Below are 26,542 nucleotides of genomic sequence, written 5' to 3'. Positions count from 1 at the left end.
AAGGAGAATGGGGGCTTCCCTCGTGGCGCAGTGGTTGAGAGTCCACCTGCTGATGCAGGGGACACGGGTTCCAGCCCCGGTCCGGGAAGATCCCACATGCCGCGGAGCGGCTGGGCCCGCAAGCCATGGCCGCTGAGCCTGCGCGTCCGGAGCCTGTGCTCCGCAACAGGGGAGGCCACAACAGTGAGAGGCCCGCGTACCGCAAAAAAAAAAAAAAGGAGAATGGGGAATAGAAATATTTGAAAAGACACGAACAGGTAGAGTGGCATATCAACACTGACACACACAACATAAATAATCTCTCAAATGTATAAAGTATACTATAACTTATAAAGCGCTTTCACCCACGAACATCTCTACTGTGACTCCAACACTACCCCATGTATGAAGTAGGCAGAATAAGTATAAATAGCAGCATTTTTAAAATGAGAAAACAGAAAGATAGGTTCAGATCTAGCGTCCTGTTTAGGAGCCTTGAGTCCAGAACTTCCCCTACACTGTCATTTCCACATACCTATTAACCCTCACTTATATAGTGTTTACCAGCAGAAGAAACCATTAAAAGTGCTTTATGTTGACTCACTTAACGTCTAGATGTACATACTCTGATTCAAAATGCAATTGACCTTTTCATATAAACCCACCAAAATATAATTCATGGTGTGTGTGGGTGGATGTTCATTACAAAAAAAAGTTTACCGCTGGCAGGGTGCAATTTTAAATGGTTTGTGCTGCATTTGTACAACACTAAACACTCTTCAGAATGCTTTCTCCCATACAGTCTCTTTTGATCCTCACCAGATCTGCATTTGACACAGCAGGGAAGCTGAGGCTCTGTCTCTTGAGACTAAGTCACATTAGCCATCTTTTGACAAGAAGCCGTGCTGTTAGTGCTGGTGGGTGGTACATGCTGGAAGGGAAGTGGGAAGGAAAAACATAAGGGGTGGGGAGTGGGGTGGAAGAAAAACCCAAGGGGTGAAGAGTGGCTCAGAGGGCAAAGTCCTCGAAGCAAGGAGAAAGCTCGCTTTGAGTGGCCCCGGGATCAAGATGAGGCTTTCTTTTGCTTTGTGCTTCAGCCTTCACTGACATCCGTCCCTCTCACTTTCCAGATTTATACTCCTTCACTGTGAACCCTTTATGTGCTCAAGAGGCTGTGCACGCAGATAGTCTCCTCACAGGGACCTTGTAATTCTATCTGCATCCACACTCTGGGGCCTGATCAGGAAAGAGGGCGGATGGCGTGGGAGCTGAGAGAGCAGTGGCTATTGTCCCCCATGGTAGCCTGATAGGGTGGAATAATTCACAGGATGCACAGCCTGAAAGGTGTGGGTAAAACATGCAGGTATCCTCTTAAATCATGGTGACAGCTCTGCCACATTCATGCCTGGGTGCTGGAGCCATCTCACTCAATCCTGCACCCTATGGTGCTGGTATCTTGGGGCAAGGTGAGGTCACAGATTGTGGGTCAGGACTTTAGGGTTCTAACCACCAGTTGGCAAGAATGCCCAGCCTTGTCATTTAATTTTTATCTTTAACAATCATTTATCGTCCACTGAAAATGAGCACCATACCAAGAGCTGGGAACAGAAGTAGACTCTCATTTATTATAACTTATTTTATATTTTATTTAACTTATTATAAATTAATTTATATATTAACTTATGTAACATTCACTATATACTAGGCACTGGTCTAATTGCTTTATTACTAATTTAATCCTCACTCCAACAATAAGAAGGATATTATTATCTCCATTTCACAGATAAGAACATTGAGACATAGAAACGTCAAGAAACTTGCCTGAGGTCACACAGCTAGTGACTGTTAGAACTGGAATTTGAATCCATGCTCCATAATTTCCGAGTAAATGTTTGTAACCACTGTCCTTCAACATCTCTACCCTAAATAAACTGTAATCCAGAGGGCCAGACCAACATATAGACATGATAGAGCATGACTGTTGTAATAGAGACATATGCAAAGTACTACGGAAAGTTAAACAAGCTGAACTGCCCAGCACTTCTCCTGTCCTGCCAGCTGTAACCCTGACCTCCTCGCACCCTATTCTCACTAGCTTCCTACTGACCTAGTCCCATATCTGACTCAGAGACCAACCCTATCACTGTGAGGGGGGGATTTCAAGCTTCCTATGCCAGGAGGGCAGGGCACTGGCATGAAGACAGTCTGGTTTCTGGTCCTGCTTGGGTCCCTGCTCTCTAAATGGGTGTCTTCTGCCTTAATCTTCTGACCAAGCCCCATGTCCTATCACTGGTCCAGTAAATTCCACTTCTGCCTTGGCCCCTGCTTGGGCTCTTTGGAAAGTACACTAATTTCTCTCTGTATCTGGTGGATGAGAAAGGGATCTGGCTGTAATATTTCAGTTCCCATCCAAGACCAAGGCTCAATGCACTCTTCCAGGTACTCTTCCCCTCTCACTACTTCGAGTATGTCCCTCCAATGCTTGGACATAGAAGATGACCTCCTCTATGGGAGAGGGCCTCTTCTCAGTCAATGGCCAGTGGGTGTTTTCCCACTGGAACTTCTAAACAAGCCCTTAAGGTCTTGCATGCCTTTAGGACTGAAGCTCTGCCTTCTCTCTCCAGTCCTCTCTCCATTTCTACATCCGAGGTCCTGAGACCGCTGACCAATGTCACCGCAATTGCTTGCCTCTCCCAGACACCTCCCTTACCACTCCCCTTCCCTAATCACATGCTAGGACCACCATCTCTCTCCACACCCTGTACATCCTCTGCTGCATTTACCACAGCCCTCTCCTGTCCTCTGCAACTGTTTCTGAAAGATTATCCTGATGTCTCCTCCAGCAACCTCTGCAATTACCAGTAATTTGTCAGCAATCTTCACACTCGGACTGTTTGTTTATATCAAAGTCTAGCCAATGTTCTCACCTTTTTTTTTTTTTTTTTTCACGTTTTGTCTCAAGAAAATGAACCATTCCTGACACTTAAGACACTGGCATTTTTCACTTAGCTTTTTCTTCTAGATATGTGAAACAAATGCTCTGACTGTATAATCAAAGGGAGCAGAAGATAAGGGTTTGGTCCCAAAACACTGTCATAAATATATTTGACATTTTTTGACAGTTTAAGATATGCTAGGCTCCTACTACATGCTTATATTCATTTTCTTATCCATCCTTAGAAAGCTCTATGAAATTGGCAATTACAACTATTTTACAAGTGAGGAAACTGAGGCATGAAAAATTAAATAATTTGATGTTCACACAACAAGTGGAGGAACCAGTTCTCAAACCCAGGTCTGTCTGCCCCTAAAGCTGAGTTCTAACAACCAATATTTTTCCTTCTTCACTTCTTCCTTCTGAGTCTTGTTTTCCTTACTGTAAAATAAGGGGGTGAGATGGATCACAGGACTTCAAAAATCTGCTTCAGCTTGAGAAGAGTGTGTATCCAGCGGGACAGATCAGAGTTTAATATGACTCTTGTCTCCCTTGCCTTCTGCTTTCTGTGGTTCTCTCTGGAGAGGCAGCGGCACTGCGTTCAAGTCTGAGGGGTGTCCTATGAAGGAGGGGGCTGGCGCAATCTCGGAGGCTTGAAGCAAATTATATTCAGTCCCACAGTAACTCTCTTACAACTGCAGCAAATTTAGTGTCATATATATTAGGAGCCTAATAATTTTTAGGAAAAAATGGAAAGTTTAGAGTTTGGGAAACTTGTAGACAAGAGAAACCTGAAGGCATGTCTTCATCTAACTTAGAGAGTAGCTCTGATTTGGAGTTAAGCCAGTTTTGAGGATGTTCAGTGATCAGGCCAATGGAATCCCCCTCACCCCCACGCCCCCTCCCCTACCCCCTGAAAAAAAAGAAGAAATCTTAAAGTGGGAAGGACATGGGATATCATATTACCCAATGTCTTCATTTTGCATATGAGTGAACTCAGGCTGGGAGAGGGTCCAGTTGCATGGTAACTCAGTCACAGGACAGTACCGTGAGCTGTTGTAGGTATTTTTACAGAGTTTCTTTGCTATAAATATCTTTGCTGTAAGCATTTTTACTGCAAACATTTTGACCACACAACTAACTGGCTTTAAGGCAATTCTGTCTTGGAAGATAAAATAACTGGTTGACAGTTTTTGGTTTGCCAGTTTGGATTCAACTGGTTGAAATGCATTAGTGGTTCTTCCAGTCAGAGATGTTATTGATGGCTTTATGGAGTGGACAATGACTTACATCAAGAGTTGGTATATTTGGAAACACACTACATTGGAGAAGAAAGAGTCTGAGGGCCCTGATGGTGCAGAGTTGAATCCACATTTCCCATAGAACTTTGGAATGTCTATCAGTGAACATGTGACAAGATGCCAAGAACAAACAACTGTATAGAGGCTTTCACAATGTGATACAAAGCTCGGTTACAAATATGCATCCTAGTTCTGTATTTGGAAGCTGATACCTCTTAATGAAGGAAGAAATTTTAGCAAAAAAGAAAAAGTGCAATGCCGAACCAGGAGACTAAGCAACAAGCAAAAAAAAAAAAAAAAAAAAAGTATAAACACTATGAATAAAAGACTTGGAAGACAAACACTTAGGTACAAACTACAAAATATCATTTATCTGCACAGGATTGCTATGAATCTACACACATTTAAATGTATTCAAATATTTTGTATTTTGTAATAAAGTCTTTTTGTTATTCATTTTTCATGTTTTATTATGTCCTTCTTAATGTCCCTCTTTCATTTTTCATGATTTTATCTTTTATGGCAAAATTGCATTATGACCAATCAGTTATGCCATGAAAATGTCTGCAGCAAGAATGCTTGCAGCAAAGATGCCCAACAAAGACACTTTTGGTGAAAATACCCCATATGGTTATTATCATCCTGTGTTATAATAAAGAAAACTTAATGTCACAAAGCTTGATGGTTGATGGGTTTTCCTGAATTACTGCATTCCACACAAAAGAAGGAAGAACTGAAATCTGAACTGCAACACCACCGGCTCTCTGTGAAGACTTGAGCAGTCTTTGCTTCTATACCCACTGGGTACATCTTCCAGCTGAATGTTCTGCAGGAAACCCCTTCATCTCCAAGGCATTAATGCAGATGACATTATAGTTCTTTGCAATCACAGCTTATGACTTTGTTATTATCAGTATTTTGAAGAATATATTTAACAGTGTTAAACTTACTGAAGTTGTTCAGTTCCATCCAAAAAAAGGATTGACCAAGATCAAATTAGCATTTAGTTAGCTATTTTAAATACAATTCAAGCTTGTTGAACAATGATGACAGAATGTCTCAGAATTGATCATGTATTGAATTGCCCTTCAAATTCAAGTTCTCCCATGCTTATGAGAAAAGTGCAAAAGGGAGATGTGGGCTGACAAAACAAAGACACTTCTTCTCCATCATAGAAGAGCAACCAGAATAATTTCTTTGCATGGCAATTCTCAGAGTAGAGTTTCAGAAAATTTCCAAGAGTCAGAATGATTCCCAAAGCCACATTTTGAGTAAGATATTTTGAGATCCCACACAGAGGTCCCTGTGAGAAGCTAGTGGTGGAGGAGACAGAGTCAGGACCAAGACTCTGGGAACGTCTCTGACTTACAAGCTGACTCTGAGTGTGGTGGCCATCGATTCAAACTGCATCATCCACAGGAGTGTGGGAACTCAGCTCATGTGAGCTGGTAGAGCCAGAAGGGAGATCCAGTCTGACAGGTGGGACGTGAGGCAGGAGTGCCCATGCAAAGGTGACGTGGACACAGGTAAGTGCAACAACACGGTGGCATAGTCCAGATGAACTGCTTTTTTGAGCAGGACCCCAGGACTCACTGGGAGTTGGGAAGGAGAAATAGGATCCGGTGCCCAAGAAGAGAATGGCCACACACAGGTAGAGCACCTGGGCCTGGTTAAATGGCTAGTATTTATAAACACTACAGTCTCAGCAGGAAAATGGGGAAGAAACGACTATTCATATTGACTGACCAAGCATAGCAGGAAGTAGATGAAGCCTGTAGCTTGGATGAGGGAGCATGCCAGGCCAGAGCCCACCTCGGCGTAGTGACTTCCAAGCCCAAGAAGCAGAAACCACCCTAGGCCTCTCCTGGTAGATGTGCTCAGTGTACTCCACATCTCCAAGCTTGACTTGGGGAAGAGAGGTAGAGGCCTCGATGCCCAACCACACACAGCCTGGAAGTCAGGGACTGGCACTTATGCTTTGGAGGCCACTGCTCATCTACACTGCAGCTATAGCATCATAGAGGGACGTGTGGCTAATTTCTGGCAGAGAAAGAACACAGGTACCATTCTTCTGCCTTGATGTCTGGGCCTCTTTCCATCACCTTCAATTAGGGGACCTGTCAGGTACTAAGAAACTCACCTCTTTTGAGTGAGATGGCTGCAATCAGGTCAGTGTGTTGCCCCCACTAAGTAACATATTTGTACTTAATAAAGACATATCCAAGGTCAAAAAAATGTAGTTCCTAAACCTAACATCAGTATATTTTCTAGGATGGTATAAATTTTGGGCTCTGATGCTTGGCTTATAAGGAAGAAAATAAATTGGGGGATAGGTTTGGGGATTTTTGTGTTGTGGGCTAGTTGTGAGTCAGCCTTACATCCTTCTCAAAGATTTTCTTGATCTAAGAAGTAACCATTATGGGAACTTCTCAAATTTTCTAGCACTTGAATATTTTGGAAGCATTATGCAGTTTTATGATCACAAATTTGGAGATACAGAGTATATTTTAGTATCCCCATTTGACAGTTACAGTTAACTTCAGACAATGGAGTCATCTGTCCCAAGTTATCAGCTGTCAGTAGAAGAGTTTGAGCCCAGACTTGCTCCTATATCTTCTGAGTCTCAGACCCTGGGCTTGTGTGAAAGAAAAATTTTGTTCCAGACACTTGTTAAAAATGACAAGACTGATTTTATTTGAGATAACTGCAGTAGGGAAGAGACTTCAGTGTATCAACTGAGCTCAACTCCACTGAACAAGAAGCAGGAGGCTTTTTAAATTCTGGAGGATGCTGAAGGAAAAGTACTGAGGGCTGTTAAGGGGTGGGCAGTCAGTGTGATTAGGCCATCTGTGTTTGCTAATTGGTGCTTTTCAAAGTTAGGCTCCCACTCTCCCTCAGAGACTGGGAGACCTTGACTCTTTCTTGGTGATTACATTTCAAAGGGATGGCTCCCAAGTCCTTGAAAAAGAAATGCCGGGGTTGTAGGAGATACATTTGAAAAGGACAGAGAAAGGATTTACCATTGTAACTCTTCTGAAGTATATGCTCTAAGAAAAGGGGAGTCAGAGGCTTACAGTCAGGTTTTAGCTGGAACAAACTTTACCTTCTTTTGGTAGCATTAAGCTTTCTCAGGCAGGCTCTTCAAGGAGGCTTGGAGTTGTCATCCTAGGGACACAGCCTCGAGCTGATAGAAGTCATGCTAGAGTTTGTTCAAGTCTCGTAGTGGGTGGGCGGGGGAAGTAGATGAAGTCGTTTGTGCCAAGAGTTGTGCAGTTTTCACCTGCTACCATTGCATGTGGGTTCTCCATTTCAGTGCTAGGTGGGCTGGATCTCAGGCTTCCTGGGATATCTCCCTGATGCCAGCCCTAGAGAGAAGTTCCTTCATGTTTTAGAGTCCTGACAATCCCAAGACTCATGTAAGAGCCAGGCCTGCTCTCAGTTTCTTACTATCCTACTAGGATCCAAGGGGAAGGATTACTTTCTCCTAGGCTAAAGGATCATCTCTCCCGCTTTCTGCCTTGTGTCTAAGGAGTACCGTTGTCCTGTAGCTGTTAGACAACTGTGGCCTTGCACCGTAGAGGGAGCTACACTTTTCAGTAAATCTATTTGCCATAGGCTCTGGAAACCTTGCTGAAGGACTCGGGGAAGCAGAGATATTATTATTATTTTCCACTGTTTGATTCATGTAGCATTCATTAGATGATTATAGCTGTTGGGATTTGATGGATGGAGCAGTCTGTCTTGTCACTGTATTTCTGAGTCGCTCTGTAGCTACTCAATAATTATCACGCAGCAAAGTGGGGGCATGTTCAAGAATGCTAATGAATTATCCGTTTTCTTTAAGCCTCATTAGATTTCTTGATAGCAAAACCTCCCATGACAAGATCTCATCCAACATGATTTTCCAAATGTCTTGTTGCTTGTCAGGCACAACACCAACTCCACATGCATGAGGTAGTTTGGAAACCACAGTGGTTTCCTGCTGTGCCGTTATCTCATGCATTTGTTTTTGTTACAGCTTTGTGTGTGTGCATCTGTTGTGTACATGTGTTGTGGAGGTGGAAGAGGGGAGACTGAGGTCTCTGGAGAAAATTTCAAAAAGGGCAATACTGAATTCTATTATAGAACTGAATTTTCTGGTTGGAAATTATTTTAGACTCATCTTGAGCTATTGCCTTTCACTCCCAAATCTACTTTTCTCATATAAGTAAATGGTAAAATGATCTGCCCAATTCTTCTGGCCAAAAGCCTAGGCATCATCCTTGATCACCCTCTCTCCCTTAGCTCTCATATCCAATCCATCAGCAAATCCAGGTGGCTCTACCTCCAAAAGCTATCCTAACTCTATCCTTTTCTATCTCCATTGCCATATCTCTAGGCTAAGCCATTGCCATCTCTTTCCTGGTCTACTGTACCCACTTCATCCTTTGGTTTGCTGCTTCCATTCTTGCTCCCTTATAATTCATTATTCCCAAAGTAGTCAGAATGACCTTTATGAAAGTCATTCAGATTGTTTCACACCACTCTCCTGCTTCAAACCCTCCAGTGACATCCTGTAGCAAGTAGAATTCAAAGTCCTTTATACAGTCGACATGGCCATATGGGAACTGGCTCTTGTCTACCCCTCAGACCTCATTTCTTGGTTTTCCCCCCATTATTCACCACCTTCTAGACAGGCCTACCTCATTCCCACCTCAGAGCCTTTGTATTTCCTGTCCTCTCTGCCTGGAACCTTATTTCCTCCGAGTTTCACATAGATGGCTTTCAGCTCAAATGTTATCTCAGATTAATTCTTCAGAGAGCAGCCTCCTACCTTCAGATGCTTTCTACAAGACTGCTCTCCTTTATTTTCTTCACAGAAATTATTATTTCTTGGGATTTTATAACATTTTCAATGTCTATTTGTTTATTGCCTGCCTCTCATGACTTGCATGCAAGCATCATGAGGGCAGGGACCTTGCTTTTCTTGGTCCCTGCTAACCCCTAGCTATACCTACAAGAGTGCCTGGCACATAGCAGGAGCTTACAAAAAATTTATTGAGTGATTTAAGGAGTGAAAGAATGAAGGAATCTAGTACAACTTCTTTCTTTATAAAATGAAAACAATGAAGTCACAAACTGAAAGTGGCTTGTCCAAAATTACGAAGAGGAGACTGTACTGTTCTCCTGATCCCCACGTTTATGATCTTTCCAGCATCTCCAAGTGGTTGTCAACCAGGGTGATTCTGCCTACCAGGGGACATTTGACAATGTCTGGAGAGATTTTTAGTTGTCTTAACTGTGGAGAGATTGCTACTGGCAGTAAGTACAAGCCAGGGATGCTGTTAAACATCCTACAATACGCAGGACAATCTCCCACAACAAAGAATTATCTGGCCGAAGATGTCAAGAGTGCTGAAGTCGAAACCCTTTAGTAGCACTTGGAAAAGAAGGTTACTCCTCCTGCTTTGCTCTTCCTCTGGGCCACTGGAAAACCTTACATAAGCCAGTTTTCCTAGATGGCCTCAGTTTCTCTGTCAAACAAGCAGTCACTTTCCATCCAAGAAAGATGCTGTCTTTGACCACCAGATTCATCTTTTCTCTCTTGAAAGTAAATCTTCCAACATCTTATTAGCATAGGACATGCCGCTGAGTTGACATTAAATTAATACTGGTTTTGAAGTTTGTTAAAGAAATTAGTTGCTCAAGCTGTCCTTTCTGCTCTTCTACATTCTACCTTTCAGTCCTAAATTCTACCACTTCCAGGGGGCCTTTCCTGAGTCCCAGGCAGAGTTCATATCTCCCTTACATAGTATTCTCCAAGCACTGAATTTATATTAATTAAAATACTGACTTAAGCCCAGGAGTCGCTCATTTTCCCACCACCCCTAGTAGTTTATGCATTCCTTGAGGGCAGGCACCAGGTCTCAGCAGAGCACTGGGCAGAGTGGGTGCTCAGTGAGTACATTCTGGAAGGAAGACACATGTCTCTGCCAGGCTGCATATCCATTCAAAGTGACAACAAAGAAAACCTTGCAAAATGAGCATGACAAGAGAAAAGGAAATACTTTCCTCTTTCACGGTAGTCAAAGGAAGTTGGGAGGCAGGCTTGTTAACTGACATATCTTTTCAGAATATTACTTCTCTTTTGTGGATGAACGCCGGCATTCGTGAAGCAGACAAGTGGAGCCCGCTCCCCACCAACTTGAGAATAGGCAGAATGAGTAATTATCCTAAATTGGTGGCGAAGGGTCCCAGCAGTGGGAGGAGCAGTGTGATCTCTGCAAATCCCTAAGCCCATGACAGGGACGGGGCAGGTGGCAGGCTGTGTGATCAGCACCGCAAGGGAGATAAAGAAAACAAAGTAGCAACTCTCTCTGCTTTCCGGGGAAGCCTGCTTGCTTGCCTTAAGCCTGGTGTGCTATTTAACTCAACACAGCTGCAAACAAACAAGATTAGAAATGAATGATTGAGTTCCTTTTAAAATAGAACACAAAACAAAAGCTTTTTTTATTGTTGTTATCACTACGGGGCAAAGCAATGGAAGTGCCTGTGGAGGAAAACAATTCCAACACACCAGTTCCTTCCACATTAGCTTAAATGACCTGTTTAAGACATAAAACACTGAACCCAGAAAGGCCAGTTAGAAATATTGCCACATTCCCATTTTATGGACAAGGAAACTGAGACCTGGAAAGGAATAACCACTGACCCCCAAATCACACAGCACACCAATGGAAAAGCCAGAATCTAGAATTAAGCTTCCTGTCTCCTGGGTGACGTGGAGAGGGGGAAGGTCAGTGGCTCAGAGAGTCTGAATACCTGACCTTCAGATTTTATCAAACTGCATTCTGTGCAAATTTGGGCAAGTCACTTTTCCTTGCTTCACCTCCCCCATCCGTGAAATAATGGGTTTAGAATGAATGACCTGAAGACTCCTCCTAGTACTAAAGCTATATAGCTATGATTTCAGTAAATGCTAGTATCAAATAAAAGAATAAATGAACAAATAAATGTATGGAGTGCATATTATATACCAGATGCTATGCAAAACTTTTCCTTTTCCCCACAAGGTATCTCATTCAATCTTTACAGCCCTATAAAGTAGGCATGTTTGTTACTGCCCTTTGCATATGAGAAAGCTGGAACTCAGGTTAAGTAACTAGCTCAGAGTCACACAATTGGTGTGGCAGTTGTGACACTGGTGACAGTGGGATCTGAACATCTCCCGGTCTGACTTCAAAGATGGAAATTACAAGGTCAACAAATGTTCAAATAGTAGTACTGTCCAGTTCTTGCAAGGACTAAGACCTCACATCCATCTCCACAGAGATGACACCAGTTGGGGATACTCTGATTGTGACAGAATAAAACTGACAGGGTATAGCTGATACTCATTGATCCAATAATGTTGCAAGACCACCAAGAAGTGTAACATGTATTCTATAAAATAGTTCTATAGATAAGGGAGGATTGGCTTTTATGACCCTTATTCTGAGAATCTTCTCTAAATTCCAATCACCTCTCTGGTTCTTTGTTTGGACCTGCTTTCAACTCCCTCACTACCCTCCGGAGGAGAGAATGCCTCTGCCCACACCCAACGTATCTCACACTTTCAAATTAGGGTGTTATTACTGATCAACTCTTCAGTAATTGCAAAAGAGGTGGGAGAAAGGAGGATGATTTCAGTGCAAATTTGAACACGAAATCTTTTGTTTGGGGCCATGACAGAGTCATAGGGACTTAGTTGCCCTTCCATCTCACACAACTTAAGAAAAAAATAAGCCAAAGAAAGAAAATAATGAAGATCAAAATAGCAATATTTGAAATAGAAAACAGAATAATAATAGAGAAAATCAACGATTTGAGGAGATTACTAAAATTGGTAAACCTGTAGCCATACTGATCAGGAAACAAAAAAGAAAGAAGACAGAAATTACCAATACTGGGAATGAAAAAAAGGCATCATTATAGATTTCACTGATGTTAAAAAGATAAAGTGAATATTACAAACAACTTTATGCCAATAAATTCTACACGTTATTTGAAATAGACAAATGCCTTGAACAACACAAAAAACCACACAAATGGTGTGGTTACAGTTTGTTGTACATCTACCGTACCACAATAAAGTTGCAAATAATTTTTTAAAGAAAAGAGGAAAGGAAGAAAGACAAAATTTTATAACAGGGAGCTTGACAGAATCTTCAGTGAGAAAAGCATAGAAGAGGAAAAGACATTGAGGAACTGGTGGAACGAAAACGCAAGAAAAAGCAATAATATATTAGGAAATGGACTCTGAATCGACAGCATTCTATCAACCACATTTTAAGCCCAGGTTGATTCAGACCGGCTTTATGGAAGAGATAATCTGAAAAGAGGCTTAAAGCAGTGGTTTTAGAGTGTAGCCTGTAATATGACACATGATTCTTGAGCAGAGTATTAGAAGAAAGAATATTAAATTACAGGCTTAAAAGTGTCACCTTGTCACATGCTCTGCCTCCACGCAGAGTTTATGTAGAGACATTTGGAGAAGATAGCTGTTCCACCGTCCATTTCTCTAAACTGTGCTCATAATATCAGGAAATGTCTAGCCACCATCCAGGAGCCTTGGATTCATCTTTGACTCCTCTCTCCCCTCACTCCTTGTGGCAGCCATGGAAGAGACCCTTCCAGATCTCCCCGGAAGAGACAGCATGCTGCAAGGCCTAGAGTCAGCTGATAGCTTCTGCCTGCACTGTTTTTAGATCAATCACATCATTTGAGCTAACTCCATTCACTTGCATCTCCTGGTCAGTGAATGAGCCTCACTGTTTCTGTCCAATGAGGGATTCCCGCCAGGCAATCCGGGGATTAGAGGTGTCCAAAGTGTTGGTCAAAATGTTCACAAAGCTTCACCAAAATGAGGCTCTTCTTTCTAATCATCCTTCTTCTCTCTTTCATGGATATCAGACATGCATTATGGTCTAAAGGCTTTCCCTACCCACTTCTGCTCTCTTTATTTTTATAGGCATTCCTCTCAATACATCTCTTGCACTTCTAACTCTGTCTTGACATTTGGTTCCCGGAGAACCTGAATTGACATGTACCCCTGACATTCTCTTCCCATCACTTTAGTCCCCAAGTTTTATTGAGTCTATCCTCAAACTCTCTTTTGAAGTTACTTCCTCTTCTCCAATTTCACTGCCACAGTCCTAGGACAGGCTGCCTTAGTTCCATTGCCCAAAACCTTGCCCTAAAAATAGTCAGACATCAGATTTGAATTTCAGTGCTAGTGTTACTCTAGGAACAAAGTGGTTGTTTGTGTGGCCTGGATATCTGATATCAGGGCTACACTTCCCGTAAGAATAGGATATAATTTGGAAGGGGGCTGTGAAGTTTGACTGCTAAGCTCTGCTCTGACAATTTAACTGGGATCTAATGTTTCATGCTCAAATACTACCTTACTTCTTTTATATCTGAAATGAGAAAAGTTTAATCACAGTCTCTGCTCTTTGCAAAGAATCAGGGAGGCTGGTGAAAATCTGATTGGTAAAGTGCCGTGAGCTCCTTAGAAGCTCCAATAATCCTCTATCTATGGATAAAAATGCTGTCCTGCCACTATTCCCATATATACCTTTCATTTTGACTCCAAATAATGCCTGGCTGCCTTCATCTGGTGTTTAAAGCCCTCTAATTTTATCTCTCAATACCCTCTCTCATCCTACATATGCCAGCCAAATGGAACCACTCACTTATCCCCAAGCACAGTCAGTGCTTTCTCACTTCAATAATTTCACTCAGTCTCTTTCCTCCATCTGGAATCTCCTCGCTTCTTACTCCCAAAGCTATTTGTCCAAATTCTACACATCATTTAAAGCCTCTCTGAAATATGACATTCCCTAAGAATCCTCAGAAGTACTCTCTCCCTCTGCTACCATTTCACAGTAATTTTGCTTGTATATTTCTCAAGGCACTCATTGCTTTCTACGTGTCTTATGTTTATTATACTCCCTGTCTTATACAGTACTCCCTACTAGGCTATAACCTCCTTGCCCATCTCTCTGATCCCTACCCTCTCCCAGGACCTGCCACCTAAGGGCTGCTCAAGCCCTTGGCTCTGAATAGGTGCATTGTTTTCAGAGGTAGTCATGGGTTCCCTTATGTTCCGTGCATTCTTGTGCAGTACCTCTTTGAGACCCAAGGTTACAGACTGTCAGGGCTGCTGGAGAGGGCTCCAGGCAGCTTTGCCAGGAAATCAAGTATTTCCCTGAGCAAAGCCTTCTGTGCAATCCAGTGAGTCTTGCATTGTTAACACAGTTATCTGGTCAAACCAGCTAAAAGAGTGAATAAGCAGAAGGTCTCCAAGTTTTCACATAAGGATGTGAATAGCTATCACTGCTAAAACAGACTGCCTTACCTCCAGTGTCTGAACAAAAGTTTTCAGAAATTATTGCAAGTTGGGGGGAACATCAATATTAGCTTCCATCCTGAGCCTAACATCTGCTCCATTGTGTGTTCTCTCATTCTGATTCTCCACTTACCATCAAGCCTGATCCCTGGACGTCAACCACTCACTCTATAAAGTAACAGTCAAAATGTGAATGGAATTCCAATGCATTTTTCTAAGAACATTACAGTGGTCCTAGTCTTGCCAAGGGGTTCTCTCTCTCTACTGTGTCATCCAAAACCAGCTTCCATGAACACATTCCCAGGTCAGTAAACGTTCAACAAGGAATACATATTGAGGTATACTGTGTGCCAGGAACAGGGCTGGGCATACAGAGATAAATAGAACCCAGATCCTGCACTCAAGAAGCACTCAGTTGGGGCTTCCCTGGTGGCACAGTGGTTGGGAGTCTGCCTGCCGATGCAGGGGACGCGGGTTCGTGCCCCAGTCCGGGAGGATCCCACATGCCGCGGACAGGCTGGGCCCGTGAGCCATGGCCGCTGGGCCTGCGCGTCTGGAGCCTATGCTCCGCAGCGGGAAAGGCCACAGCAGTGAGAGGCCCGCGTACCACAAAAAAAAAAAAAAAAAAAAGAAGCACTCAGTGAACCAAAACAGCCTTTATTTTTAGGATACAAATTTTCTTCTGGTTCAAATTTTTATGACATCCTTGGACTATCCAACTCTGTCAATTCTTATTTTAAGGTTCAGTTCTAGAATAGTTTTAATGAAGCAAAACAAACCTCCTTGATTCAGAGGATCAGCTCTGCCCACCATATCTGTCCAGTGCAGTGAAGTTCCAACCCATCACCTAGAGAAGCAATTTTACAAAAGCTCTGGGATAGATCATCAGTAGAACACAATACAGCAACCCAGTGGATGAGTTACGACCCACACATGAAAAGCAAAGTTGTTCTTTCACATCTTGGTCTTCCATGCAATGTAAAAGTTCTTTGAGTTTTCCCAGGTATAAAGACAGCTAAGAACAGAAAGTTCTAGAAGGCCGTTCACAGAGGCAGGCAGATCATGATCAGGAATGGCAATATTCTCAGGTGTGGTTAATTAGCTCTAGCTGAAAAGGCAAATGTGTTTCCTTCAGCAGAGCAGAAACAAACATGGTGCTTGTCTTAATTTGCAAAAGGTTTCAAACCGTAGTGTTTTTAATCGACAGACTAAATAGCCAATAGTGGCTACCAGCCCAGTTCCAAAGGCTGCGGTACAGCTTGACTATTGATTTCCTGAAAGCTTAGCAAAACAAAGTTGGATGCCAGATTCTTGAGAAAAGTCTCCTCTTCAAACAACAAATCTTCCTCCAGCTTTTTAACTTCTTCCCAAGGTCTCAGCCAAGATAAAAGAAACGTAGAAGCATCACCTTGGATGCTATCTCACCACCGCTGAAAACCCTGAGAAACCTATCACTGCTTGCCAGCAGACCAAAGCTCCACCTTGTCAACAGCTCAAATGCCCTGGGATTTTCCATCCTTCTGATCTGTCATTACGGAGACACAACACATTCATTAGTGAGCTGCTCCTAACTTTTAAAGTGCTGCTCCTGAAACACGCTTGAAAACTTAGGTGCTGTTGGCTATGTGGAATGAGCCCTGGAACCAGAGTCAGGAAGCCTGCATGATGGACTCTGAACTCACTGTTTACCCGTGAGAAAGTTATTCTCTTTGAAACTGTGTATTTACTTGAAATATAGGGATAATAGCACCCACCGTGACTACAGGATGTTTGTAAAATTCAAATGAGATAATGCATGGAAATAAACTTGATAAAAGGAAAAAACATCACTATATAAATATAGAGAAATAAATAGAGCTGATGGCCAATCTGTTTAACTTGTATTGCTTATGTAGGCCACATGGACACAATATTTAGAGATACTGTCTTTGTTAAATAGCAAAAGAAAAAAGATACCTTAGGATTAAGAATTAGCAAACCTGTAGACTGGACCATATTTGAGTTTTAGCACTGTCAGGTACACATATGACAATACATCTTTTTTTAAAATTTAATTAATTAATTTATTTTTGGCTGCGTTGGGTCTTCATTGCTGCACGCGGACTTTCTCTAGTTGCGGCGAGCAGGGGCTACTCTTCGTTGCGGGCACAGGCTCCTCATTGCAGTGGCTTCTCTTGTTGCGGAGCACGGGCTCTAGGCATGCGGGCTTCGGTAGTTGCGACCACGTGGGCTCAGTAGTTGTGGCTTGTGGGCTCTAGAGCGCAGGTTCAGTAGTTGTGGTGCACAGGCTTAGTTGCTCCACGGCATGTGGAATCTTCCTGGACCAGGGCTCGAACCTGTATCCCCTGCATTGGCAGGCGGATTCTTAACCACTGCACCGCCAGGGTAGTCCATGACAATACATCTTTTGTTGAATGAAACCTACCTGCGAGAGTGATGGGATGTAATCCGTATATCAGCTCAAACTCTACCTTGTCCGCTTTAGCCTGTGAATGGCATCTCAGGGGGAGTGCTTATGCCCCTGGAAGGCAAGGGCGTTGTTAACACAGGGCATTACTGTTGAGGAGGTAATACGAGGACACTGGAGTTCAGTGGAGGAAACCAACAGGTCCAGACATGTTTAAGAACTTTAGTTGGGTATCATTCTACTGAAAAGTATTGGGAGAATAGAATTAAAAACAAAACCTCTTCCCAGCCCAGAAAATCTTTCCACAAAGGTAGAAAAGAAGGAAAACACTTTTATTATTGAAAAAGCATTAAACCATGTGATGTGCTTCACAGGCAATTTGCTAAGTGATTGCAAAGGTAGAAAGGATTCTCACTCCCTTATACGGGTGGGGCCAGGCGGATACAAGTCATTAGACACATGGATATACAATCACTAATCCTCAAGTAAGAGCTCTTAACAGCACCTTTGTCACACATAGTTCATCCTAACTTTACCATGGGAACTGGGGAGACCACCTATGTTGTTAGCTAATTGGCTTTATCCAGAAGAGAAACAAACTTCTTATCTCTTTATGACAAGAGACAGTTTTGCAAATTGGAGCAAGGCACCCACTGAAATTAGGCTTTACCCTCCCCTGGGAACTGGGAAATAGGAGAGCCATCTCCCTTGATGTTCACATTTCAAAAAGATCGTTTCCAAAAAGACATCCCTGGGTCATAAAACTGATGAGAGGTGCATGTCAGAGGGATGAAAAAGTACTCACAAGTTTTCTAAGGTAAATGCTCTACGAAAAAGGAAGGGAGGGATATCTTTATTTTCAACAGGAAGAACCAAGACTTTAATTTTTAATTTGTATTTGCTCTTACAAAAACCCCAAGCTTTTTCAGCAGAAAAATTACATTTGAGGGAACAGACGGAAGGTATACGCACACCTTATTCCCAACGGTGACTTCTGGGTGGTAGAAAATCTGGGTGACAACTCTTCCCTTCATGGTTGGCTTTGGAGCCCGAGAGAAGCCCCGAATTCCTCCCTTTCATGCATCAAGTCCTCAGCCTTTCTCTGATATTACAACCTCCTAGTAACCAAAAAGGGGATGTCAACTCTCACCTATCAGTCACATTCCCCTTGTTCTCCTGGATATTTCTGCTCTGAATGCTGCTCTCTACCCTCTCTGGGCCATCGTCTGTCTGTATGAACTGCCTCCCTGCTGACCACCCCTGAACCTCTGATCCCTCTGCTGCACACAGGTGCTCCTGTTGTTCTTCTCCAGACCAGGGGCTGGGGCCCTGCACCACTGCTGGTTGCCTGTTGTGGTTCTGTGCCCACCATGTCCCGGTGCCACTCGAGCTTTCCACAATGTAGCCATGAGTAACACTCTGGTGACAAACGATGCTTGAGAAAGCTGCTCTCTCCACTACCACCACCTAGAGCTCTGCCACTGCCTCCCTGCTTACCTTCCATATCCAAAGCTCTCTTCTATAAATAGGGATACTTTCTCCTTCCAGTGTGCCAGTCGGACCCCCAGGAATAGAATTCTCTATATTTTCACTTGTAGTTCTCTCTTACCCAGTGCATAGGACCCCTGAGGAAACTAGTTGGGACCATTTAATGTAGTGCTTCTAGGGTGACCAGAGCCCCTGTTTGCCTGAGACGGTCTAGTTTTAGCACTGAAATCCCCCCAGCTCAGTCCAGAGTAAATCAGGCCAGCTGGCTACTCTATGACAGCATCTCAAACTTTAATGGGCAGGCAAATTCCCTGGGGATCTTGTTAACATGCAGATTTGGAATCAATGGTTCTGGCGTGTGACCACATTTTGAACAAGGGTGTAAAGTACAGACAGCATCATGAATTTTTGTCAGATATCTGATTTCTTTCCTTTTGTGCTTGCTACTGAGTGTGAGCCTCCATGCTCGGCTCTATTTAGCAGTGATTTTTCTGTACTCATGACCCCACCATCCTTCATTGCAATCTTGCTTTTGCCTGAGCCTCCTCTGATATACCAGATAGCCCAGCTGCAATCCCTGGTAGTAGACACTGTTGATTTTATAACCAATATCCATCCCTCACATTTTCCCTCCTATAGGACCTGAGAGGTGAGTAAATATGGATCCAAGAGGTTTTAAAAACCATGTTTTCTAGCTCTTATGTCTGTAAGTTACTTAAGAGCAGAGACTGTTTATCACTCATTCCTGATGCTCACAACACAAAGCATGACTTCTTGCTAAGAGCAGACTTTCCACAAATGCTTGTTTGTTCCTTCTTTAGGTCCCCAACTCATTCTACAGCACCTAATTAGTATTTGAAATCTTCTAACAAATAGAAATTAATAAGAGTAGTGAAGGTGTCTTGGAGTTGTAGGGACATAGAATTTAGAACTGGGATTAAGAATGGCTTTATATATCCTAAGGCTGCATATTTACCAAGAAACACCATTGTTTGTCTTAAATGACAATGCCTTTTATGTACATGGCATTACACCATAGACTTACTTATTGAGGTTAACCAAAGAAAATAGCTTGCAGGGTGAACACATGTCAGTGGACACTCTAAATGTAGTGTTAACCTTGGATGGAACATCAATTTAAAAACATCCATAAAATAGACATTTTTTGTCCAACAAATGGCAAACAGATTAACAGTGTTGTAATAAACACAATTATTTAATATTTTGTTTTTCCTTTATAGTGGCTTTTTGAAGAGAGGGGAACAAAAGGAGAAGAAGGTTTTAAGGAAAAGATTGAGCAGCAAGATGGTAAAAAGATGCTTAGATAAACTTCTCATGATATATAACCCACTTAAAATGTAAAAATCATATTTTTTGTCCCTGCATGGATGAGCTGCTGGGAAAGTAAAAGAAGTCAGACATAAAAGAAAGTATGGATCCCTGGGGATAGTTTGCACTTGTGTGAGCTCTGATCGTGGGTGGTCTAGCGTCCAGTTTCTAACTAGAGACGAAGTGTGAGCCTGGGCAGCGTGGGGTTAAGATTAGAGACTACATAAAGCTGGATTCCTCTAAGGAAAAACACCCACAACTGGTAGAGGAAGAAAATGGACAAGATACTTGATTTGATTTTGACTCTGGGTGGAGCAGGAAAAAAAAAAAGAAAAGAAAGAAAGAAAAACAAATGTTTCCTCTGAGAATTCCTAAACCCAGGCAGTGTTTGAGGATTTGAAGCCAGAATCTATCTCGCTTGCATGGCACCAAAAAACCCCAAGCTAAAAATTAAGTTTAAAGTGGTCTTGGGTGGCAGTGCCTCTTGATGGCTATAAGGAGCAAACACAAGTCTTCTCCGGAAAAACACACTTCAAAGCAAGGCCTCAAAGGATTTCTGCCCAGAACACTCAAGGAACATGAACTCACATGCAAAAACTAGTATACACACAAGTTAGCCTGTATATGAGAAACAGCAAAAACAACAAATTACTGAGTTTTATCCATGTGGCTGACTGAAATTACTAGAAATGGAATATAAAACAAATACTATTAAAATGCCTAAAGTAATCAAAGAGGGTATTGAAATAAAATTTTTAAAAAAGACTAAAGTTTAACCAGGCAGAATTGAAGGAAAACCTAACTATAGAATGTTTATTTATTAAAAATATATAAATTGACATTAGAAAATTAAAGCATGGGTTAAATAGTATATTAGGCACAGCAGAAATCAGAGTTATTAAACTCTGAGATATATTTGAAGAAATTATATGGAAAATAGAATAGAAAGACAGAAAAAGATGGACATGTTAAAAAATTTAGACACACAGATGACAGAGTACAAATCTCTCATGTGCTCATGAGAATTTCAGAAGGAGATAATGGAAGAGAGAAAACACTTGAGGAGCTAAAGGAATTGATGAAAGACACCAGCACTTGGGTTCAGAATGCCCAGTGAATCCCAAGCAGAATAAAGGAAAAGAAATCCACACTGAGGCACGTTGTAGAGGAACTGTAGAACTCTGAACAGCAAAAAGAAATCTTAAAAGCAGTTGAAAAGAAAGATCTACACAACTGATAATTTACTTCTCAACTGCAACAATCAAAGTTAGAAGACACATCTTTAAAGTGCTAAGAGAAAAGAACTGTCAAAATAGTATAGCATACATAGTGAAACCATCTATCAAGAACAACAGTGAATTAGAGACATTTTTAGACAAAAACAAAAACAAAAAACCACTTCACTTCCAACAAACTCTTAACTAAAAGAATGTCTGGGTGATGTTCTTCAGAAAAAGAAAAGAATCCCAGAAGGAAGATCTGAGAAATAAAAATACCAAATAAAGGACCGTGTGGACTTACGGGTAAAACTAAACAAATATTGACTGTAAAAGAAATTAACAATATAAGTCAATTTGTGGTGTTAAAAAAATAAAGATAAAATTTATATCTTGGAAAACAATGACATGTGGGGTGAAGTTAGTGACTATCTCAAGCATTTTAATTTTATCTTTTTGTTGAGAAGGAAGATAAATATGCCAGTTTGCTTTGGACTTTGTTAAGTTAAACGGGCATGTTAAAATTTTAAACGTAGCCAAAAAAGTGGAATGTAAAACTTCCAAACTGGTGGAGGAAAATAAACTGATTGGGGTGTGAGTAGGGAGCAGAGTCGATCCAAAAGATGGAAAGAAAAAGGAATTAAAAAAGAACACTGAAAAGGCACAAAAATGGGAAAAAATGAAATAAGATAAAAGAAATGATTTCAAACATATAGTTTATCTCAATCAACGTAGATGAACTAAACTCCAGTTAGAAGATGGGATTTTTAGATGGATTTAGGAACAAACTCAGCCTACATGGTATATACAAAAAGATACAACTAAAGCATAAAGGCAGAAAGATGTTAGGATAAACTCATGGAAAAAGAAATTCTAGGAAAAAGTCAAACAGGGGAGATGGTATTAAAAGTACCGCTAGAGATAAAGACGATTAGTAAATATTAATAAAGCTTTAATTCTCTAAGGAAATAATTCTAAACTTGCAAGCACCTAAAAACATACATACAGCATCCAGCAATAAGAGAATACATATCATTTTTGAGCCCACATGGAAACTTTGCAGAAAAGTAGCCTCAAGTTGGACCAGGGAATTTCCAATAAGTTTTAAGGGGAACAAAGTATTTTAAAAAAGAAAGACAAATATAGATCAATGGAGGCAAGAACTCTTTCAATGACAAGTTTATCTCAAATTTTTCTTTTAGAAACTAAAAACAGAGTTACCACATGATCCAGCAATTTCACTCCTGGGCATATATCTGGAAAAGATGAAAATTCGAACTCAAAACGATACATGCACTCCAATGTTCACAGCAGCACTATTTACAATATCCAAGACATGGAAGCAACAGAAATGTCCATCAACAGATGAATGGATAAAGAAGATGTGGTATATATACACAATGGAATACTACTCAGCCATAAAAAGAAGAATGAAATAATGTCATTTGAAGCAACATGGATGAACCTAGATATTATACTAAGTGAAGTCAGACATAGACAAATATTAAATGATATCACTTATATGTGGAATCTAAAAAAATGATATAAATGAACTTATTTCCAAAACAGAAATAGACTCACAGATACAGAAAACAAACTTATGGTTACAGAAGGGGAAGGGGGGAGGGAGGGATAAATTAGGTGTTTGGGATTAACATACACACACTACTATATATTAAATAGGTAAACAACAAGGACCTACTGTATAGCACAGGGAACTATATTCAATATCTTGTAATAACCTATAATGGAAAGAATCTGAAAAAGAATATATATATATATATATATATATATATATATATATATATATATAAAACTGAATCACTTTGCTGTACACCTGAAACATTGTAAACCAACCATACTTCAATTTTAAAATAATTTGTTTTCTTTTAGGCTTTGTTGATTGACAATTTTGATAAATTAATATCTTATCATTTTCTGGAATCCTCCATCTGGTTTTTTTCTTTAATGTACAAAATATTTGGTTGAAGCATGAACGGTCTGTATATTGGTTCTCTAGTTTCATGTCTCACACACATGTGCATGCAAGTGTATGTGCTTACCCTTTGGTTGGTTGACATAACTGAATTTTAAAAACAAGCTGAATTTTAAAAATTCAGTCCTCTATGTTAGTCCAGACATTAAAGACTCTGTCAGGGGCCTCCCTGGTGGCGCAGTGGTTGAGAGTCCACCTGCCGATGCAGGGGACATGGGTTCGTGCCCCGGTCCGGGAAGATCCCACATGCCGCAGAGCGGCTGGGCCCGTGAGCCATGGCCGCTGAGCCTGCGCGTGCGGAGCCTGTGCTCCGCAACGGGAGAGGCCACAACAGTGAGAGGCCAGCGTACCGCAAAAAAAAAAAAAAAAGACTCTGTCAGTAATTGAAATTCACTTAAAAAAAAACTTCGATACAATTATTTTTTTAAATATCAGTAGTGTGGATATTGATTATTGTTGTACTATATAATTTTTTTAACTCAGTTATCATTCTTTATGACAAAATTCTCTTTTGCTTGGACTTGAGATACTCTAAGATGTTTCAAATGATCCCAAGGACATAAAATTATTTAACTTTAAATAATTTTAATAGAAATAATAATGTATAGAAATAGTTTGGAAAAGATAGGATTTGTGAAGCTGATTGTAATAAAAATGCATTCATTACAAACGCCATAAAAGCAGGCACCCAGTCATTTTTTTCCTCATCATTTTATCTTCAGGGCTTAAAATAATATCCAGCACATAGTAGATATTTAGCAAATCTTTTAGTGGAAAAAAAGATACTGTAAATGTAGGCTGATAATTAAGTGGCCAGAAATGAAAGGACTGCATCTAATAGGAAAGGAAAGGCACTCATAATCATTAATTATTTTATTTCATTCAGCCACTCTCTATTGAGTACCCTACTCTGTGCCAGGAAATGTTCTAGATATCTTGTGATATATTGATGAATAACAGGCATGGTTCCTTTATCAGTGTGGAACTTACAATCTGTTTGGGGAGATACAAATTGTTGAAAATATATAGGGTGGTCACAAGTATCAAGTTCTGAGCTTCTGAACAGTGTGGCAAGGGAATGGGAGAACTCAATTCATCACCTGCTACAGGCATCTTCCAGTGCAGCTTTGATTTTACCAAAAATTTAACCATTTACAATAATTTTTCAATATCCATTGTTGACACAATACTTTAATATCCATCATCTCATTTGAAGAGGAAAGACTGTATATTATCCCTTACAAGTAAGGAAAATGAAGTCCAGAGCAGATAAATCACAGGATTAGAACCCAGATTTCCCGAATCCAAATTATTGGCGATAAAGGTGATATCCCCTCTTTAAAAATGGGTTTTGATGTTTGTTTTTCGCAAATATTTGAAAAGAAGAAAAATCATAATCTCCTTTTGGTGCTTTCCAAAATGTCAATCTATCCAGAATTTCCAATTCTGGGTGACTGCCAGAATTTTTCACTTTTTCTCTGAGGATTAGTTCTTAGCTATAGAGAAACAGTCATCGGTTATATGAGAAGAAGTCCCTGAAAGAAAGGCAGGTTGGACATGGCCTTTAGTCCACTGTGAACTTCTTGAAACAAGACAATGTGATTTGCATCTCTGTCCCTAGTGTCCCCCACTTAACAGGGTGGCCGAATGTGTGGGGTCAGCAGTAGAGCGTGTCAGTCCTCCACACCATTCTGACAACCACTTCCGGGGGCCCAGGCCCTGTGACACCGCAGCTCAAATTATCTTCCAAAAACAGCAGTGCCTGTCATGCCTTTGCTCAGAAGCTTTAGGTGGCTCTCTCTTACCTACTAGGTATTGATCAAATCCTTCAGTCTGTCACTCGAAGTCTGCCGTAGCCCTTTCTGAGGTTTATTGTGTTCTGCTCATCTCTCCTTCTCTCATTCAACACCTCCTCCCCAGGTCTCCAACCACCCTGGTTTACTCGCTGGTGCCACAGCACACTGGATTTTGTACAACGCCAGGCCTTTGCTCAAGCTGTTTCTTCTGTCTAGAACACCATGCCCTGCCTATGTATATTTATCTAACACATCCTTAACAACCTCTGACTTCTCCTTGCATCCTTGACTTGTGATTAACCTCCTTTCCCCAGGCTCCCACCGGGAGCCCTTAGTTTGCATGCCTCCCTGACCCTTATCCCAGTCTACTTTGAATCAGAGTGACTTCACCACATATTAAGAGTTTAGGAATGGCTTGCAGGAAGTGCCAATGTTTCATTCTTGCTGACCCTAGCTCAGTTTCTGTCACATAGTAGATGTTTCTTGAATTCCAGAATTAATCAATTATACCACTTAGGGTAACCAGGAGTGCCAGAACCACCTCTATAGAGTCAATCTGACCCTGCCAAAGTTTCCGCCCTTGAAAAATGAATGCAATGACACACAGAAGTGGCAATATTGTCATGATCACAAAGCGGGTGACAAATATAACATGCTACCTGACATCTATTTTTAAAAATGAAGAAGACCTAGAAACTCAAAGCAGGCATTGGAAATTAAAACTGTGTGTTCACTATTACCAGAATGTTACTAATGAAAGTTGTCTAGTGATCCCAGAAATTGGTCCAACCAGGGAGAAAAAGTGTTCTCACTTCTATGCTTGTTTTTCCCCATATTGCAAAGTTGATTTGTATCTAGCTCTTCTAAACTTTTATCTTGCTGGCTTTCAGTCTCCCAAATTCAAAAAAATATTGAATTGCTCCTGACATCTAGCTGGCTTCATCTGGAGTGCATGCATAATTTAAGCTGATTGAATATTTTGCCACATTAGAGTGGAAAATATCTGAATCCCCAAAACAGTAAAAGAAAATGACAGGTTCAAATATCACTTGGCATCACCTTCCGCAAATTTCTGCCAGGTAATTAAGGCCGTCTAGGAGGCTGAAATGGAAATGTGCCTTTAGCTATAGGATTTGCTCATGAACAGTCAAGGCCCAGAAAGATGACTGTCTTTAGCGGATGCAAACTCTTCCTTCCTTGGAAGCAAGATAAAATAAACACATTCCTCAGATTATTTGCTTTTTTTTTTTTTTTTAAAGATTTTTTTTGAATTGATTTCCTTTTGAACCAAAGAAAATGAGGCTTGGAAGATGCTTTCATTAGTAGAATTTACTTGGCTTTGAAATATACAAAAAAGACACTACTAAAACCGTCAAGGTTTGTTAGAAAAAAACAACTAACGAAGCTGCCAAATGGCTCAGGTTATAGTTGCTCTTGGTTTCCCCTCCTTGCTCCAGCCCTGTGCCCCCTCTCGCTCAGTGTTGTACCCACAGAGCATGAAACATGCTCTCCCTTCACCCTGGCCATGACCTTGTGCACATGGCCCGAATCCTGAGAGTGTGAAGATGAGGCATCTTCCACAATCGCAGTTGCAGCAGTATGACAATAGAACTGACAGAGCTAAAGAGAAAATCTACCAGGAAGGCAGGGTGTGGCAAACTGGAAAATGAGGGCAGAGAGGCAGCTGAGCCTCCAGCATAGCCCGGAGGGAGGAACAAGTAGGAT

This window comes from Delphinus delphis, chromosome 4, assembly GCF_949987515.2.
Source record: "Delphinus delphis chromosome 4, mDelDel1.2, whole genome shotgun sequence".
NCBI lineage: Eukaryota > Metazoa > Chordata > Mammalia > Artiodactyla > Delphinidae > Delphinus > Delphinus delphis.
Note: the sequence above shows the minus strand (reverse complement) of the source record.